This window comes from Dendropsophus ebraccatus, chromosome 2 (genome assembly GCF_027789765.1).
Source record: "Dendropsophus ebraccatus isolate aDenEbr1 chromosome 2, aDenEbr1.pat, whole genome shotgun sequence".
Taxonomy (NCBI): Eukaryota; Metazoa; Chordata; class Amphibia; order Anura; family Hylidae; genus Dendropsophus; species Dendropsophus ebraccatus.
This window is the reverse complement of record NC_091455.1, coordinates 66,802,445-66,822,525: the sequence shown is the minus strand read 5'-3', so window position 1 is coordinate 66,822,525 and position 20,081 is coordinate 66,802,445. Positions and strand designations below refer to the sequence as shown.

General features: G+C 40.3%; 1 protein-coding gene across 1 annotated transcript in view; it reads right to left on the bottom strand.

Moving 5' to 3' along the window:
• TMEM241 (transmembrane protein 241) overlaps positions 1–20,081 on the bottom strand; it is an 85,078-nt gene that overhangs the window by 11,394 nt on the left and 53,603 nt on the right. The window lies entirely within an intron of this gene.

The window sequence follows — 20,081 nt, the reverse complement described above, 5'->3', positions numbered from 1 at the left end:
TGCATCTCTGTAATGTCTAAAAATTATTATTATTATTATTATTATTATTATTATTATTATTATAAGGTCTAAGGGGCTCTTCCAACCGTTCACAAACAGATGGTATGGTATGGCCACCTTTACTCTGCAGCTTTTCTCCTCTTCCCTCCCCATTGCATAGACAGCATATAACTTGATGGCTCAGTGAGCGGATCAAGATGGATTTTTAGTATTATATATGAAAGAGGTAGGCAGAGGAGGAGGAAAGTGCTCTGTTAAGTATTAAAACGATACTATTTCTCCGGAAAGGTCACAAATTTTTTTATATCCACTTGAAATATCGATTTATAAAATGGTTGTGAAGCCACATGTCCACTGCTCGAGCTCTCTTGAATGGTCACTAATAAAGATGAGGGAACGCTCTGCAGTTGATTACCGGTGACTGCAGAAGTTGGATGCAGCTCTAGGGAGTCCTGGAAAACATGGATATACCGTATAACTGTATGTTATACTCCATGTTTTCCAGGCACCGATGCCACCGGTAATAAAATGCAGCACATTCACTCATCTCTAGTCATTAACACCTTTGTTCTGTGTAACAGCGGAATATGTGGAGAACAGGGTGAATTGTAAAGATACAATGGAAACAAGTTATAGCTTCTAGTGCTTCCCAATCTTTTCACATTTCCTTTGTGCCATAATTTCAGAAAACACAAATACAGTTTTCACTTAACCCCTTAAGGTCAAAGCCTATTTTCGTTTTTGCGCTTTTGCTTATTCCATTTTAAGTTTAAAAGTCCATAGCGCTTGCATTTTTTTCACCTAGAGACGTATATGAGCGCTTTTTTTTTGCGAAACCAATTGTACTTTGCAATGACAGGCATTATTTTTCCATAACATATGCTGCGAAACCGGAAAAAAATCATTTGCGCTGTCAAATTGAAAAAAAAAACGAATTTGTTTTGATTTCGGGGAGTTTTGCATTTACGCCGTCCGTTCTATGGTAAAACTGACTTGTTATGCATGTTCCTCAAGTCGTTACGATTACTATGATATATAACATGTATAACTTATATTGTATTGGATGGCCTGTAAAAAATTCAAACCTTAGTTAACAAATATACGTTCCTTAAAATCGCTCCATTCCCAGCCTTATAGCGCTTTTATCCTTTGGTCTATGGGGCTGTGTGAGGTGTCAGTTTTTGCGCCATGATGTGTTCTTTCTATCGGTACCTTGATTGCGCATATACGACTTTTTGATCGTTTTTTATTACATTTTTTCTGGATTTGATGCGACCAAAAATGCGCAATTTTGCACTTTGGAATTTTTTTGCGCTGACGCCGTTAACCGTGCGAGATCAGGAATGTGATTAATTAATAGTTCGGGCGATTACGCGCGCGGCGATACTAAATATGTTTATTTATTTATTTATTAATTTATAAAATGGGAAAAGGGGGGTGATTTGGACTTTTATTAGGGGAGGGGATTTTTTTATTAATAAAAACACTTTTTTACTTTTTTTTTTACTGTAACTAGAAGCCCCCCTGGGGGACTTGTATATAGACAGCACTGATCTCTCATAGAGATCAATGCTGTGTATATACACAGCAAAGATCGATTAGATCTGGCTGCAGGCCATAGCAATCTATTGCTGAGCCGGGATCAGCGTCATTCCGACGCTGAGGCCTGGCATGGGCAGAAGAACGGACTTCCCACTAGACACCAGGGATGTGTTTACCTAAGCCTCTAAGTGCAGCTGTCAGGTTTGACAGCTGCACTTAGAGGCTTAATTAGCTGGCGCGGCAACGGGACCCGCGCCGGCTAACAGAGGCACTGCCCGGCTGCACGTGTCAGCCGGGATCAGCGCCGTTCAGAGCGGGGTCCCGGCGGGGCCCCGCTCTGAACACCCCGAGCGGCACCATGATGTATCAGATACGTCATGGGTCGCTAAGGGGTTAAAGCACCTTTACCAGATATAACTGTAGATTATGAACAAAACGCTTTAGGCTTTTACAATAAGCTCTGATATAAGCTCTTAAAAAAAAACAAAAAAAAAAAAAAACAACTAATGGAACAAAAAAAAAAAAATAGCCACCATTAACCCTTGGGGGACACAGCCAGTTTTCATTTTTGCGCTTTCGTTTTTTCCTCCTCGTGTATATAAGGCCATAGCGCCTGCATTTTTTCACCTAGAGACCCACATGAGCCCTTATTTTTTGCACAACTAATTGTACTTTGCTATGGCAGATGTAATTCTTGCCTAAAATGCCGGGAAACCAGAAAAAAATTATATGTGTGGTGAAACTAAAAAAAAAAATAAAGTTTTTTTTAATTTTATTTGGGGGGGGGGGGGGGGGTTGTTTTTACTCCGTTCACCCTAGGGTAAAACTGACTTGTTATATATGTTCCTTAAGTTGTTATGATTACAACGATATGTAACATGTATAACTTATATTGTATCGGATGGCCTGTAAAAAATTCAAACCATTGTTAACAAATATATGTCACTTAAAATCGCGCCATGATGCGTTCTTTCTACCGGTACCTTGATTGCGCATATACGACTTTTTGATCGCTTTTTATTACATTTTTTCTGGATTTGATGCGACCAAAAATGCGCAATTTTGCACTTTGGGATTTTTTTGCGCTTACGCCGTTTACCGTGCGAGATCAGGAATGTGATTAATTAATAGTTCGGGCGATTACGCGCGCGGCGATACTAAATATGTTTATTTATTTATTTATTAATTTATAAAATGGGAAAAGGGGGGTGATTTGGACTTTTATTAGGGGAGGGGATTTTTTTATTAATAAAAACACTTTTTTACTTTTTTTTTTACTGTAACTAGAAGCCCCCCTGGGGGACTTGTATATAGACAGCACTGATCTCTCATAGAGATCAATGCTGTGTATATACACAGCAAAGATCGATTAGATCTGGCTGCAGGCCATAGCAATCTATTGCTGAGCCGGGATCAGCGTCATTCCGACGCTGAGGCCTGGCATGGGCAGAAGAACGGACTTCCCACTAGACACCAGGGATGTGTTTACCTAAGCCTCTAAGTGCAGCTGTCAGGTTTGACAGCTGCACTTAGAGGCTTAATTAGCTGGCGCGGCAACGGGACCCGCGCCGGCTAACAGAGGCACTGCCCGGCTGCACGTGTCAGCCGGGATCAGCGCCGTTCAGAGCGGGGTCCCGGCGGGACCCCGCTCTGAACACCCCGAGCGGCACCATGATGTATCAGATACGTCATGGGTCGCTAAGGGGTTAAAGCACCTTTACCAGATATAACTGTAGATTATGAACAAAACGCTTTAGGCTTTTACAATAAGCTCTGATATAAGCTCTTAAAAAAAAACAAAAAAAAAAAAATAGCCACCATTAACCCTTGGGGGACACAGCCAGTTTTCATTTTTGCGCTTTCGTTTTTTCCTCCTCGTGTATATAAGGCCATAGCGCCTGCATTTTTTCACCTAGAGACCCACATGAGCCCTTATTTTTTGCACAACTAATTGTACTTTGCTATGGCAGATGTAATTCTTGCCTAAAATGCCGGGAAACCAGAAAAAAATTATATGTGTGGTGAAACTAAAAAAAAAAATAAAGTTTTTTTTAATTTTATTTGGGGGGGGGGGGGGGTTGTTTTTACTCCGTTCACCCTAGGGTAAAACTGACTTGTTATATATGTTCCTTAAGTTGTTATGATTACAACGATATGTAACATGTATAACTTTTATTTGATTTGATGGCTTGTAAAAAATTAAAACCTTTTAAAGAAAATATATGTTCCTTAAAATCGCTCCATTCCCAGGCTTATAGCGCTTTTATCCTTTGGTCTATAGGGCTGTGTAAGGTGTAATTTTTTGCGCCATGATGTGATCTTTCTATCGGTACCTTGATTGCGCATATACAACTTTTTGATTGCTTTTTATTACAATTATTCTGGATTTGATGCGACCAAAAATGCGCAATTTCGCACTTTTGAATTTTTTTGGCGCAGACCCCGGCCCGGGATAGATGCGGGGATCGCCCCCACCCCCCGCAATCGCGCCGCGGGGGGGGGGGGGGGGGCGATCCCCCCACTAGACAACCAGGTATTGAGATGAGAAAGTATTTAGAAGCAGCTGTCAACTTTGACAGTTGCTTCTAAGTACTTAATTAGCGGGCACGGCGATCGGACCTACATGCGGCACCTGGGATCGCGGCAGTTCAGAGGGGGGTCGCCGCGCAACCCCCCTCTGAACTCCCATAGCAGCACGAGGACGTTCAGTAATGTCCTGTTGCAGCTATGGATTCATTTGATAATTTGATAGACCTAAACAGGACTTTATATGTCACTGCTGGTCTTGCACACTGTAATGAAAACAACTTTTTGGGGGCTAAAAAATACCTGAAGATTGGTATATCATGATTGCTGGACACGGAGAAGTAGACAGGTCTCCTGTGTCCTTGCTTGACTTCCTAACCAATGCCAGTTCACAAAAAACAGATGACAGGTTGAGGGAAGGAAAGATCATGTGCCTACTTGTTTAGAAAACACAATTAGAAAAGTTGGCAACCTAAGTCCAGAGGGAGTGATTTGGCTTTTTCGCTAAAAGGAAAGTTGCCAAAGAATTGTTCATATGTTTCCACTGAAATATTTGCACAATGGTAGCTTAAACTGTTCAGGGAGGATCTAGAAAAACACCATTTATTTTCCTCATTATTTTTGCTTTTTAGTAGATAGCCTTATCTGTTATCTCTCGGTCTGTAACTTCATTTCCTGCCAAAGATTTATACCATAAACTGCTACCTTGTCCAAAAACAATAAAATTATAGTTCATTTCTGGAGCCTTTGTACAAAAAAACACCTCAAGCAATTATTGATAGAAGATGGCATGTAATAAATATGGATTATTTAGTAAAATCCTCCTTTATGTTACAGTGTGCCTTGGGAGCATTGAGTAAGCTGAGCCCCTTTATCAGGGAATTTAAATTGAGTGCAAACAAGTCTAAAGGCCCTATTCCGGTAAACGATTATCGGCCTTGCTTGGACGATTACCAACCATGCTGGCTGCTAATAGTTCAGTGTAATAACACATGTTGAAAGGCAACGATCGGCCGACATGCACGGTGTAGGCTCATCACGGTCTTTTAACATGTTAAAAGATTAGCGATGGAGTGCAGGACACCACTCCGTTGTATGGTCACGGGTATTACATAGCTGTCTGCTACACAATTGGGCATACTTTTACTCTACCCCTAAGCAATAAAGTGAAAAATGGAGAGTGCAGGGTCATCAGGCTTATAGAAAAGCCACCATGCAATAATATTGCACTTACAAATGTTGTGCTCACAGGGCTGTTTTACTGGCGTGGTTCAGTCATCAAATTGATGTTTTTTTGTTTTTTTTCCACTAGGTTTTTCCCTGTCAGTTTGTTGTTTCACCATATTTTTTAATATCATGCAACACAAAAACATGTGGTTTAAAACGGGAAGTGGGATTGTCATAGTTATGTCCCTTTTAAAACCTGCCATAATCGACAAATTTATTAAACAGTCATTTTGTTATGGGTTTTGTATTCTAAAAATCAGCCACCTCTAGTGTGGCAGGAAGATCAGAAAGATAGTTTTGTAATGTGAAAAAAAAGACAAATTTACTAAGGGCATGAGACACGTTAAGTCTGGCAGCCTGGGAAACTAAAACAATGATGTGTAGGGTTATTGAAAACTAAAAAAAAATGTTAGTAAATGAGGCCCAGAGTCGTATGATACAAATTCCAAGTCACAGCCTCCTGGTCTTCACGATCCTCTGGGTTCAGTATGGAATGAAGCAGGCTGCAGGCTGTTCCACACCCAGAAAAGTTGGGCCCTTTGAGATGGCGCTATACCCTTGTGGATGTACAGCCTCATCCATGAGACTACAGTGCCATCCAGGAGAGTTCAACTTTTCTGGGTCTGGAACAGCCTGCACCATAATGCTTTAATCCCCCATTAACATGTTTTTTTTCTATAGTGAAAGTAGAATGAGCTCCTGGAACATTTCCAACGATTGATCTGCAGTGATGGATGATGTGGAATGATAGTCTGTAGACTGCAAGTTGTCACTGAATCAATGCAGGAGGATCTGCTGACAGAATCTCAAGTCTATTGTTATGGTGGATCTACCTGTGTACAAGTCTATTTGACTGATTAACTTCCACCCACTTACCTTCCTCCCTATCCTCCCCACCCATGCATAACTTTTGATCATTACAATACCCCCACCATATGCCTTAAATATCACAAGTTAATCTCATCCAGGCATTTACATATGATTCATCTTTCCTCCCATCTTAGAGGAGTGGGAGACTTGGGTACCACTATTTCACAATCAGCACCACCACCATTTTTGCATTCTTGAGTGTTGCAAACCTACAGCAATCAATGCCTTCCCCCATTACCTTTTTATTTGGTGTGTCCCTTTTAATAGATATTCTCTTTTTTTACTATAATTCATCTATGATAATCCTAGTGAGGCCTCCTGTATCCAGTGCCTTGCAAACACCTTCCTTGCATAGTGCTAAATTTCCTGTAGATCATTCTTCCAAGTGGTCACCTGCATATCCCGCACCTTTAGCCACTATGTACCACCAATCCATACACCCTCTTAATAATATTCAGCATCCCCTGCCACAGCTCTCCAATGAGACACAGCCTTGAGAGTCATAAAGAGTAGAGGTCAATTAGTCCCCTACACTGGCAGTTCCATCTGAATCAGCTGCAAGAATAGTGCAACGTGTGACACTATTCTTGCCATCAAAACTATAGAATCTCAACAGATCCTACTATGAGTCAATGGGGCCCAATGTAAATCACATCCTGCAGAAGACTGTGGCAAAGCCACAACCCAGATGTGGATATAGCCATATTTCACTACAATACAATATTCCTAGTATAGGTACAGTCCACTGTATGACCGATTCAAGCAAGAAAAGTTTAAAGTATACTATCCTCTTCATAAAGAAAAGCCTCAGATTGCTATTAAGACTATATTGAGACTGGAGAAAAAAAAAAGGAAATCCAGAAGGGCCCTTTAGTGACCATCAATGGCTGCCAATGTTGTATAAACTCATGGCTTCCAACTACAAATGTCTTTTATACAGGAAGCAATGTTGGTTTTTAATGTTCTGCCAAGTACTTTTCCTGTATACAAGACAACAGAAATGAGACCTAATAAAAATTAAATACAAATGTGTATATACACCATTTACAATGTGCACTTAAACTCTCTACAAGTATATTACTTGCACCTGGTCATATAATTTACTGAAGTCAAAACTAAGAAATGAATGGGAATGGGAGATGGGATAGTATGAAGTAAACTGAAAACAAACCCTACAGCAGCCTCTCTAGATGCTAAAGCTCCACCAATTCGGAACGCTGCCAGCAGCAAAAATGTAATTCATTTTAGGTCCAGATAGCAAAAACAAGATAAAGCAAATAGCAGCTGGTGAATATGTTTAGTTCATACACATTCAGCATAAAGGGCAATTAACTGTACCCAAGGGATGAATAAGGTCTCTAAGCCAAGAAATCCAGTCTTCAAACCCTTGACACTGTTTGATAAAACTTTAGAGCTACCGGGAGCAGAGAGGGGCACAGTTAAGGGATATGTGACATCACAAATAAACTGCAAGATAAACTACAAGACATCACTATGAGATACAAAACTAAGAGGCCTTGCAGAGTGCTGGATCAGCGAGACTGGCACTCGTCACGGAGGACACATGAATGAACCTTGTATCTGCAGGGAGATGTGGGGACGGTAAACAATGATTTATAGGGCTGCACAAAAAATGCTGACGCTTTTACAGGGGGCGATTATCGGCTGAATAAGCATTTCTAGCAATGCTTCTTGCAGATGATTGACCCATGGCCAAGGGCCCCAAGATGTGTCTGTTAGATCTATTAAAGGCAGACTAAACCTGAATATAAATAATACAAGTAAATAGGAGATAACAGTGTCTACACTCTTTGCTGGTGTGCAGAATTTTTTTTTATGTTTCCGAAACAGTCTTATAGAAACCTGCAGATGTTGGAAAAGTTATTTTGCTGATGGGTTCCATTTTCATTGGGAAAATAATAATTAATACCAATTTTTATTTATATAGCACCAACAGATTTTGCAGCACTTTACAATTCTGGGGGTACATACATAGCCTCAAATCAGACATTACAGAAGTACACACAATTATCAAACCATACATGAGGAGTTAAGGCCCTGCTCGCAACAGGTTACAGACTATGGGAAAAACAACTGTGGGGGCAAGGCTTAGCAAAAACGGTAGTATAATGATATTTGTATCCTAGAGCAGATGACGATAGAACAGTGGGGAGTTGCTCCAGCCTGCCTGTTGAATAATACAGTCCAGTCCTATAACCTACTTTTAACTTTGCATAGATAGATAGTATAAATGAACATTAGAAAAATTTGAGAAAAGTGCCTCTTTCTCTCCTTATCCGCTCATTTACCAATCATCTCTCCTAAACTCATCAACCACTTTAAAAAAAGCTCAAGTCTAAGTTAGAAGACTACTAGCCCCCTGAATAATCAATTACAGAGTTAAGTAACTCAGTGCTAGACTGACAACTTAAACTGCTCATTACTTTTCAATAATGTCCTTCATACTGCTTCTGAGGTGTGCTACCTCTTCTTGTGTGTGTACAATCTATGGGAGACATCAGAGCAGCTAGTCTCCTCCTGCTAGGTCAATGACAACTAAAAATTGGAGCTAAAGCCTTCAAAGCACAACACTGGAGCGAAATTGCCATCTGAAATTTACAATCCCAACTTCAAAAAAGCGCACAATTCAGAAGAATCTCTGATAGTATGGGGTTGCATTAGTGCCTATGGCACAGGCAGCTCTTCATTCCTTTTCTAAATTTGAGAAATAGCAATAACAGAACTGAATAAAGCGAAAACAGAATCCAATCCATGTAATGTAGTTGTGTGTGAGAATTGTTCCTGATGAATACTTGTACTAGAAAACACCAAATCATTACTATACGTTATCATTACTACATGTTGGCACAGTAAGCCAGACTGAATGGACAGGATGCTATCAGCAATATATTACAGCCCGTATATATGCATGTTATTATGAATGTATATGTAACCTATGCATACACTATTTATTGCAGTAAGGTTCACCTCTATAAACTTTCAATGAACATGATGTCCTTTCCAGTGCTTTCTCTTTGGAGCGCATATATATCACAGCTGGAAGGTCCGTTTCATGTTGCACAATATTATCTGGAAAAAAAAAAGCCCATGCATACACACATTCACAGAGGAATGCCAGCTGTCTGTATTCTCAGACAGAGTAAATACTTTCTTGGGCATTCATCACGAGCGTCTCCATTAACTAACCAATACAGCAACTGTTGTTTGTGTGCGAGGAAAAGAAGCCAACCAAGGGCAGGGAGAGCTTAGAACATGCGGCTTGATAATGGTTGGGCTAAAAGTTTACTCAGGGCAGGTCATATTTTTACATTCTGTGCAATATTTCTTTTATGATGCCCCATATGTATTAGAGATTTAAGTGTTTTCCTACAGACATCGTGGTAAATACTCAACAAGTATAGGGTCTACAGTAACATATTGTGGATGAACACTAAAGTAGGGGGATGCATCTCTGCACAGTATCAGGATTTCTCCATCCAGGAGTCTGGAAAAGCTGGGTGACCATGGTGGCTATAACAGGATCTGTAGGATTTATTAGCTTATGATATAATGATAAACAACTTCAGCTTTATTTGTAGCAGATTTATAAAATAACTAATCTCAAAGATAAGACTGGGAACTGGCAACATTTTATTTTTCTATCCATCTCTGCAGGGATCTATAGTCCGCTGGTTATGCAAAATATATTTCCTGGAGTGTTACTTGAGCACTTTGGTCATAGTTCAGATGAGTAGAGTCCTTCTAGAAGGAGCCACACTGGCTTCAAGAACAGGAACGTCTGTTCTACGTAGAGTAGTGAGAGTCTATGTATAACCACTTTCCATTATAGTCTATTATAGGAGATACAAGACTACTCATTGCTGATCATCTGCTCTCCTTGCTATATCACAGGAGCAATCAAAACCAGATTATCCTCCATTTTTTGGTTTGTTTCCTTTTTTTCGTTTGCTTATAAAACTGACTCACTCCTCCACCTCCCCACATGACTGCAGAGCTGGTTTCACTTACAAAACTGGAGCTTAACACATCACTTTTGTTGGCAAGTTGGCAGTGATAAGGCCAGGTATTGGGATTTTACCTACTTGCACCGTACCTATATGACTACACCTATATATACTGCCCTCTGAAGAGACTGGAGATGATCAGAGCGTGATCAGAGGGTGACAGAGAGATGTTCTGGATGAAGAAGAGGAATGCTGGAAGCACGTCATTTAGAACAGCTCCTGGAAAGTTATCATTTGTATGCATACTACCCAAGGACCCAGAGACTCTTAGCTATAAACAATTTATGGAAAACAAATACATTGTGCTCTTGGATTCATGAAAAAGTATCTTTGCACAGAATTTACTGTTCTACCCTTTTTGACCTTTTTGAATAATAATAATGAATACTAATATAGATGCCATTGCGCATGACTGAATATCTAAATCACTAGCACCGCCTCATCTATGCCTTATTAGCATTTGTTAACACCCTATATTTTATCTGACTATAAGGCTACGTTCACACAGAGCAAAAGGGGCGGATTACGCGAGGAAATATTTCCGCCTGAAATCAACTGACGCTGAATTCCGAGCAGAGTATAAGCAGAATGTAAGCAGAATCCCTGCGTATTCCGCTAGGAAAGTGTTCAGCTCGTAATCAGCTCTTGACAAATTCAGCGCGGAATACTCAAGGAATCCGCGCTGAATCCACATGCATTCAGAGCTGAAATTCAGCGAGTATACTAGACTATACCAGAATATATACTAGAATCCTCCTCCCCCCCTTTCTTCCCCATTTCCGCGCGTAATTTCCGCTTGTATTACGCTTGTATTCCGCGCTGAAACAGAAAATCAGAGCCCCATTGGTTTGTATAGGCTTCTGCTAGCGGAAGAATGAACATGTTCTTTCTTCTGGCGGAAAGCGGATTAGTGCGGAAATTCCACCGTGTGAACTGCAGAGCAGAATTTCCATTCAACACAATGGAAATTAGCTCTGCACCTATTTTAACGGCTGAAATTTCAGCGCTGATTCAGCGCAGAAATTCAGCTTCTTTTGCTCTGTGTGAACGAGCCCCTAAAATGTGATTACCATAATAAAACTTGGGCCATTTATCCAGGCTTATAATCATGATACAATGTCTTATCTGTGTCCGTGATTTATAAGTGACGAGTTGGTAATACTGCAGGTTACAACTCTAGATATATCTAAAAACCATCCTGTACCTGGGTTTTTTACGTTTCTCCATAGAGAGGGGTCAACATCTAAATTTAGTCTTATCAGCAGCAAAAGAAAAGAGGATGTATCCCATGAGAATACAATCTGCGCTTTCATATCTGAAGGTGCTGCAGGACCATCTACTGAAGTGGTTGAAATATATTTTTTAATGCACTATTGCAGCATTGCTTAGTATGGAAAGGGATGGGATGAGGTTGCCCAAGTAGCATCTCCATCTATCAGCCAACACAAGGACAACTGTAATGTGCATTGGAGAACGAGTGGATGTTGGCAAATGGAAACGTGCTCATTTCCTTGTAGGAGGCTAAAAACAAACAAAAAAAAAAAAACGAGTATGAAGGTAAATCCCTGTGCACATGACAGTCTGGCTTTTAGACAGCATACAGAAGGATATGTTCCCTCCTCCCTGAGAGAAGCTACCATGATATATAGACTGTTACATCACTGGAGCTTCCCCAGAAGAAAAAAAAAGAAAAAAAAGAGTGTCTCTCCTTCCAAACTTCTTCCAGAACAGTAGTGTGCTAAAAAATAATGTGTATGTCTGAACAATGTTTAGGAAGAGTAGGATCCATTCACTTTTTTTCTTTGGAAGCTCAATCTTTAGGAAGAGTAGCTGTTGCCTAAACAAGCATTTGTGTATGGCCAGATTTAGGCTATGTTCACAAATTTTATGAGGCGATAATACAGCTGTATTTTGATAATTATGGCCATAAGTAACAATCATGTTCTTTACTTATGGCTCTAATTATCAAAACACGGCTATATTTTAACATCAAAAAAACATTGTATGAACATAGCCTCACTCTGCTCCCAAAGCGTTAGGGTGGGGGTGTGAGATATTATATTATGAAAGAAGGACATTTAATGGGAGGAGACGCAGAGGATGAAAGTATGTCTCTCCTACCTTCATTCTCAGCACCATTCCTATGCACATAGTTGTTTACTCCTCAGTCCAGTAAAACAGTTAGAAGCACTGCCCCGCCCCCAAAGAGCTGATCTGGCCCGCTCCATTAATTACCATTAGAAGAAGCAGACTGGCCAGGGGCAGGACAGTGTTCCTAACGGTGCCCTGGGGCTCCTAAAGGTCTTACCAGCCGGTGGAGTAAAGACGAGAATGGCGCCGAGGATGAAGGTAAGAGACATACCGTCATCCCTGGCGTCCACTGCACAATAGGGGGCTTGCAAAATTATTCCAAACACAAATGCTTTAGTAATAATATCTTCATTTATTTTGCTTGCAATTAAAAAAAAACACAAAAGAGAATTAAAAAAAAAAAAAAAGTCAAATCATTGATTATTATATACAAAATTCCAAAAATGGACTGGACAAAAGTATTAGCACCCTCAGCCTTATACTTGGAAGCACAACCTTTACACAAAATAACTGCGAACAACTGTTTCCGTTAACCATCAATGAGTTTCTTACAATGCTCTGATGGAATTTTAGACCATTCTTCTTTGGCAAATTGCTCCAGGTCCCTGAGATTTGAAGGGTGACTTCTCCAAACTGTTATTTTGAGATATCTCCACAGGTGTTCTATGGGATTCAGGTCTGGACTATTGGTGGACACTTTAGAAGTCTCCAATGCTTTCTCTCAAACCATTTTCTAGTGTTTTTGAAGTGTGTTTTGGGTCATTGTCCTGCTGGAAGACCCATGTACAGTACCTGAGGGAGACCCAGCTTTCTCACACTGCGCCCTACATTATGCTGCAAAATTTGTTGGTAGTCTTTAGACTTCATGATGCCATACACACAGTCAAGCAGTCCAGTGCTAGAGGCAGCAAAGCAACTCCAAAAAGTTATTTTCTCTGAAGGCCTCTTTTTTTCCCCTGTAAACTCTATGTTGATGCCTTTTCCCAAAAAGCTCTACTTTTGTCTCATCTGAGCAGAGAACATTCTTCCAAAAAGTTTTTGGCTCTCTCAGGTAAGTTTTGGCAAACTCCAGCCTGGCTTTTTTATGTCTCTGGGTCAGAAGTGGGGTCTTCCTGGGTATCCTACCATAGAGTCCCTTTTCATTCAGATGCCGATGGATAGTACGGGTTGACACTGTTGTACCCTTGGACTGCAGGGCAGCTAAAACTTGTATGGATGTTAGTCAAGGGTCTTTAGCCACGATCAGACAGTTCTTTGGTCTTCTTTCTTTTCTCCATGCTCAATGTGATACACACAAGGACACAGGACAGAGGTTGAAACAACTTTAATCAGTTTCAACTGGCTGCAAGTGTGATTTAGTTATTGCCACCATCTGTTATGTGCCACAGGTAAGTAACAGGTGCTGTTAATTACACAAATTAGAGAAGCATCATATGATTTTTCTAAGGGTTCCAATACTTATGTCCACCCCCTTTTTATGCTTGGTGTGGAATTATATCCAGTTTGGCTTTTTGACAATTCTTTGTGGTTTTCCATTGAAGACAAATTAAATGAAGAAATTAATACCAAAGCATTTGTGATTGCAATCATTTTCTGGAAGTGATGAGTATTATCAGACAGAATTGCAGAGGTGCCATACTTCTGTAGGTGATTTCCTTATCCAAAACATTTTTTGAAACAAAAGCCAACAGTGGTGGATATACCCCCAACAAAAACATTACAGCTTGACAATGATGTCTCTGTTCACAAGTTACCTTATGGTCTGCTGAGGCATAGCATCCCACTATACTTAAAGGGCGTCCCTCAGGTCATTGGGTTTCTGGGGTACAAGCCTCTATACAGTGACTCAGCTGATCCTATATGTTTCCTATGGGATTCAAGTTTGAGGAAAGTTCAGGCCACTCCAAAGGAGGTATTCCAGTCTCCAGCAGCCATTCCCTTATATAGTTACATAGCTAGTACGGTTAAAAAATGACACATGTCCATCAAGTTAAATCATGTCACCTCAATGAGCTGGAGCATGGTCACCCATGAAGATGGAATAAGGCCTGTGTTGTTCATCCAGAGGCAAAATGACTGGATTAATGATGTCATTCAAGTAGTATGGGCTTGTCACTGTAACATTCACAAAGTGTAGGGGAGTTCTGCATTGACTAGGCACACCTGCACCTACACTGTACCACCACCACAAAGCACGACCTAACAAGCTCCTGGTTGGATTACAGCAAGTTGTGCAAAAAGTACTAAAACATTGAACAGTTGGACACATGCATTCAAAAGTCAGTAGCTGCATCTGCATGGGGGAGTTTAAAAGCCCACACGGTTAGACCCTGTAAAGGTTCATTCTGAAATTTTACCCCCCAAGCCAAATGTCTATAATAAAATACCAAGTGATAGTAATGCGTATACTGACATCTATCACACTATACTATCATGTTTCTACCAGTCAGTACACAGTGATGCCAGGGCCTAATTACTAGACACAGCCCATCACCATTTAAAATTATTGCACTATATCAAAATGTCTGGCCAAACAGAACAATTAAATACGCAAAGTAGTTTGCTGCAACCATAGATGCCTGACAGATCATATTTATTGGCAAACAAGTTTACCTCACCTACCCCAATGTGAGAAGGATTATATGGAAAGATGTGGAAAAAGCCACTTTTTCTTGAAATTGCCCATAAATAAAACCAGCTTGAGATGCTACAATGTGTATAAGATGCAGGAATGGGTATTACAGAATATATTTGATGCCCATAGCCCTTTCTGGCAAATTATAGAATACAGAGTCCACTGCAAGAAGTTATGCAAAGGTTAATTTTCCTGTCCCAACAAGCCATTCCCCAATGTGACAGACTTTGAACTTAGAACATTTAAAAAAATAAAAATAAAATCACATGTGATTCTAAACAACAACTCCACCCTGAATAATTCAGACAGCAAGTGAAGGGCAACGCAAGAGCGGCAGCCAAGCAAGAAGCATGTGGCAGAACCTCTACTAGATAACGTCCAAGAAACACACTTCCCCTTCCTATGACTAACTAGAGTTAGCCTGCACAATACACACACACAAATCAGCTACATCTGACTCAGCTATACGTCCAAATGTCTGGAAATGCAGAGAAGAATGCTTGTTTCCTGTATCCTAAAAAAAGCTGAAACCAGCAGATTAGCGGTCTGGTCTTCATGTCAGGATCAGAGCGGCCATAACTCAGGGAAAATAATGGGTTCCATAGGTGCACTTTGCATCCCACTGAGTTCCAGGCAGTTTTACATATAACTGAATCTGTAGCTATTGGCATTCTAGCCCTTCTTGCTATCTGGATACTCATCATGAGGAAAGGGTTTTCCATAAAAAATTTGTTTCAATTATATTGTATCCTTGCAGTATGAAACATGTATTTCTCTTAGCAGATCATGATGTAAATGCCGAAGTTACCATTAACTAGGGAAAAAAACTAAGTATACTGAACCAGTGTGGTAATCTAAGATTTTGAATTTAAAATTAAAAGATTTATGACTTATGATTAATGTTAGCCCTTTAAAAACAGGTGGGTGGAATGCTTCTCTTAAGTAAACTCAAAACATACCCGTTTTTTTCAAAAGAATTTTAAAAACGTATGGTTAAAATGGTTAATGTGACAAAATATATGCCGAGTCCACTCCATAGTGCACAGTCACATACCCACACAGGCGGTTCCTTTCCTTAACTTCTCTGGCCAATCACAGGACAGAAATTAGTGCATGAGAAAATGCACTTAAACTGAACAGCCTGGCACTGCACTGGGGATAATAAACATGACATTATAGATTGTATTTGTGTGTGGCGAAGGGGTGGGGTTATTGATGCATTGGCTTTGCAGAATGCTATGTGAGCAGTGAGGGAAAACAGCAGGAGAGCAGTTATATTACAAAAGCAGCCCTGGTGTAAGCATTGGATTGGTATTGTTGATAACAAGCCCCAGGGAGGGAGAGAGGGAGTTAGAAAAGCAAAACAATGGACAGCTGCCCAGAACTTTCTAAGTGGTCAGAGATAAAAAAAAAAAAAAAAAAAAAAAAAAAAAAAGGAGCTGTAATTTTACCTGCCCTAGTCACTGACTGGCTGAGCGTCCATCAGCCGGGTGGTGACATGGACACCCCGAGGATCCCAGAGCCCGGCGGTCCCACGGCCACTGAATTGAAATCAATTTTCCCCTCCCCCTACAGGCTGCTGGCTTTTAGAAAAACGCCAGACTTTTCCCTTATAGTTTAAGGGAGAAAGAAAGCTAAATTTTGAAAGACAAAAAAAATTACATTTTCTAGTAAGTACTCCCGTTATCAAATGAGCACAAGCTGTATGAAAAGTTTGTGACTATGTAAAAGAGACTATCTAAAAGAGAAAGATCTAAAAGAGAAAAGAATATGGCAAATTAGGAGGCATTGCTTACTTCTGATCTTAAGAATACCAGGATGGACATTTTTCTTTTCCAGTCAGAAAATATATTGTACAAATGAACAATATTTAAAATCATGATCTGTGATATTCATGTGAAAAACAAAACCTCTAAAAAAGAATTTCCCCTTTAACAATACCATAGACTCCACATTAGCAAAGCCAGGGGGATACAACTTCCTACAGAAACTATTAACACATAGTAAATCTGCACTCCACTTCCACGTATGTCTTCCCCGTACCTTACAAGCTGTAACATAATAAAGCACATGGCTCCACAGGAGTCTGAGTGTCTATATTGAAACAAAGGGAGCGGAAAGACATACTCTGGGCAAATCCAAAACCAAATTGTTCTCATACTTTCGCATCCCTGAAATCTCTGGACAGGTCATTGCTCCCAAAATGTGTAAGAAACTTGTTTGTGTTCTTCATGCTGCTTGCATGAAGTGGTTTAACCCCTTCTTAGCTAGCGGGGCCTCTAGCCTTCTGCAACCCACATGCAGAACAGGGTTAATAGAGTAACACACCTCACAGACACTGTCTATTAATAGCACGTGTGTGACTCCAGTGTGAAAAAAAACTTTCCCAGTTCCTTAAGATTCTATTGATTTCTGTGACTTGCAGAATATACATGAATTTCTGTAGCAAATAGCCGGATCTATGCTGCCTACTGCAGAGGCCGAGGAGCCTGGGACTTCATAGAGGGTTCACACTGTTTAGCAGTGATGTCATGGAAAGAACAGGCATGTTAATTAGAGACTGGAAAAATCGTGGTTCTGGGGGATTCGCAATCTCCAAACAAATACTAGTTGCTTTTTTTTTTTTTTTTAAGAAAAAAGAAAATCATTCATACCAAAGCCTTCATCTTGTATAGAGCGCAAAAAACACAGCTTGCGTAACAGCACAAATAACATTTCTCTACCACCATTCACTTCTTATAAGTCAGGACAGACAAGAAACTTTACAATACTCTGTTTTTACAAGTAATTGGAAGTTAGTAGAGAAAGCATATGCCTGGTCTTTACACTGTTCTCCAGGTTTAGAATCAACATAAGCCATCTATAAAATGCACTAAACCTGAACTGTGCGACCAACCTATTCTTAATAGTAATATTTACGACATAATGAAATATACCACGTCATACATAAATACAGGCACAATTGACAAGTTGTACTAATGTGTCCGTGCCAGAAAGTCTGTCCAAAAACTGGTGCACGGCACACAACATTTATTATTTGTTTTGGACCCTTTGTGCTAATAAGTGCCACATCTGTCTCAAGCTTCTGGTGCACAAATCAGCGCTCCCTTCACAAATAGCAATTACTCATTTGTGGATCCATTTAAATACATTATTATCAGCCCCACGTCGTTTAGACTGGCCGCACAAAAAAAATAAATAAATAAAAAAAAAAACAGCAGACAAGTGGACGTTTGCTTGTTCGTCCGCTGATCGTTGGCCCTTTAACAAGGGCCAATTAACTGGTGAATGAGCTTTCCTAGGAATACTAGTTAGCGATAACTGGCCTTTGTAAAAGGGCCTTTTTAAGCTTGACTATCAATATATGTACCCCCAGAACGGTAAACTGCTGTGGAATATGTTAGCGCTGTATAAGGCTATGGTCACACGTAGTAAGAGACCGGTCGTTCTGTGACCCGGCCGGCCCCAGAAAAGATCATCCTGGCCGGTACTGTGGTACTGATCTTTAGCGCTGCTAAGTTCTGATGCGAGCGCATCCGTGCATGCCTGCATCAGAACTCCCCACTGCACACAATGGAGCGTACGGCCGGAGCTGCACGCTCCATATTGTGCACTGACAGGGTTTTTCTGCGACCGCTAATCATTGAATAACAGCTGCAGAAAACCGACATATCAGTTTCTCGCAGCACCGCAAGGGATCCTGGCCGGAGTGTATACCATGTGTATACACTCTGGCCGGGATTCCCTCAGAATGCAGCACTACGTAAGTACCGCAGAAATCAATGGCCGTGATATATGCGGAACTTACCTAGTGTGAACATAGCCTAAGAGTGCAATCACACATACAGGATGCACAGCAGATCTGCAGCAGAATTGATGCTGTGTTTAGTTATTTAGATCAAATCTGAGGATCTTCTGCGGTACGGTGTGTGTGAAGCTACCCTAAGGGTACAAACACACACACCGTATACGCAGCAGATACGCAGCAGATTTGCAGGTGCAGATTTGATGCTGTGTTCAGTTATTTAGATCTAATCTGCTGCGTATCGCAGCAGTAAATACACTGCGTATACGGTGTGTGTGTTTGTACCCTTGAGGTGCATTTGAAGACTGTCACATTGAATTCCGTCCTCAAAGTGCCAGAATTGTGGTGCACAGAAATTAAAGGCCCTCTTGCAAGGGCCCAAAAGGTGCCCATAATAATCGCAATGATCAGAGCTTGTTATAGCTGGGACTACACAGTGTTTTCTGGTTGTGTGACTCATACAAGTGAATGGGGTCACGCCGCAAAAATCCATCCAGGAGTCAAGAGGTCACTCGACCAGGCAGAGCAACTCACTGAACGAAAATATAATAGTTTCTAGTTTTTTTCAATCAATTTCATATACAGGGAGAAATGTTAGCTCAATGTTCAAGGGTGCCAGTGTGTAACATCTAATACAGTCCATGTGCTCTTGTGGTGTGCTGGCAATATCAAATACCAAAACATTTTAAAAGGATTATATAGTCAAAAGTGTCTCAATATTTCCACAGTATAATTATTGGTGGAGGTACCAAAACACACTGTTGCTACAGTAACTACATTACAAGTTAATGCACTGTATATTTAGTGGTCAACCGAGCACTAGTTGTCTGTTCATCTTTCCTGGCTTAAATGTATTAAGCAAATATAATAAAAACCCAATACAAAATATAGTAAGTAAAGCAGAGGATAGGCACACATTGAACAAACATAAAAAGAATGGCAGCTGCTATGAACACTACTCTATAAGCAAATAAAATAGGAACAAGGAGGTAATAATACCAATGCTAAAGCAATACCATTTAAAAGGTTTAAAGGGAAATGTAGTAAGTTCGCAATTGACCCCTTAAGGACCGGGGCTATTTTGATTTTTGCGTTTTCGGTTTTTCCTCCTTGTGCATAAAAAGGCCATAGCAGTTGCATTTTTTCACCGAGAAACCCACATGAGCCCTTATTTTTTGCGCCACTAATTGTACTTTGCAATGACAGGCTAAATTTTTGCATAAAGTATACTACAAAAGCAGGAAAAAATTCAATGTGTGGTGAAATTGAAAAAAAAAAAACACATTTTGTGTTTTTAGTGGATATGTGTTTTTACGCCGTTCGCCCTGGGGTAAAACTGACTTGTTATATGTGTTCCACA